Genomic DNA, 1,278 nt, shown 5'->3' with positions numbered 1-1,278 from the left:
GAGTCACCAAACCCAGAAATGTTGGGAGAGATGTGATCTGCAAAGGAGCCATGCGGCTAGCAGCTCAGCTCGGGACTCCAAATTCAAACACAAAGTTAGCCCGCCCCACCCAGGAGAAGCAATACAGTGGGAACAAGGGCCCTGAGAAGGCTCAGAATGAAGAAACTATTGCCAGAGTCCAGAGCCTTTCCCTTGACAGCTGCCCTAGCGAAGACTCTTCTCTGCACAGAGCCCCAAACTAAGACAGCTTGAGAAAGACCACCACGTCATTCTCTTCCCAATTCACTTTCCAGCTTCTTGCACCCAGCCAGGGGGTGTGCTCTCTCCTTTTGATTGATACACAGCACTCCATTCTGGGGTTTCCCATGCCTTATCTTTTAGGTATGTAAGCTCTCTCCTTTCCCTGGAGAAACTCCAGTTCTTTCTTGCATACACAGCATTTTCTTTAAATCAAATTATTTTGCTTTATCATCTGAATGAAATGTTCATCATCTTCTCCTGAATTTTTCCCCCCTGCACGAGAGACAAAGACCCTAGAGTTGAGTGAGGTCTAGTTGGGCTTTTTCTTTTCCTGGGAAGAATATGACAATGCTTCAGAAAAAGGATCACAGTTCTCCAAAAATCTGGAGGTCAGGGACTAGTTCCCATGCCATGGAGATCAAATTGATGTTCAGGGAAGCTTGACAGCTGCTCTTGTGAGGTTGGCAGGACTTTAGTACCCACACTTCAGGAGCTCATGTAGCATCTCCATGTCCTGACCTTTCCAAGCACAAATACCCCACTGGCAATCATTCCATCCATTTTTTTTTAATGCTTCACGAATTTGCATGTCATCCTTGCGCAGGGGCCAAGCTAATCTTCTCTATATTGTTCCAATTTTAGTATATGTGCTGCCAAAGCGAGCACTTTTTATAAAGTTTAATACATAAAACATTAACAAGCTGTACATTGCAAATACTATATTTATTCAGTTCATAAATTATTATTATTATTATTATTGCTTTTTGGTTCACACCCGGCGATGCTCAGGGATTACTCCTGCCTGGCTCATGCACTCAGGAATTACTCCTGGTGGTGCTCAGAGCTGGGAATTGAACCCGGGTCAGCCACGTGCAAGGCAAACACCCTACCCACCATACTATTGCTCCAGCCCCATAAAATATTATTCTTAATTGGGTAAATCCCCCACTGTTTTTATTTTATTTTTTATTACTTTTTAATATTGTGGGTTTTAAAAAAATATGTAGAAAGGGAACACTAGCTCTATCCAATTCGAAC

The 1,278-nt window shown here is 43.1% G+C and overlaps 1 non-coding gene across 1 annotated transcript; it reads right to left on the bottom strand.

Annotated features, from left to right (window-relative positions):
* Nucleotides 1–799: 799 nt before the first annotated feature.
* On the bottom strand, nt 800–906 carry LOC130021918 (U6 spliceosomal RNA). Its single transcript, XR_008792248.1, has one exon. It is a non-coding gene; the product is annotated as a U6 spliceosomal RNA (small nuclear RNA).
* Nucleotides 907–1,278: the final 372 nt, after the last annotated feature.

The sequence above is a fragment of the Sorex fumeus genome, unplaced genomic scaffold (genome assembly GCF_029834395.1).
Source record: "Sorex fumeus unplaced genomic scaffold, SorFum_2.1 ptg000018l, whole genome shotgun sequence".
Classification (NCBI taxonomy): Eukaryota; Metazoa; Chordata; class Mammalia; order Eulipotyphla; family Soricidae; genus Sorex; species Sorex fumeus.
This window is presented reverse-complemented; position numbering and strand designations above follow the sequence as displayed.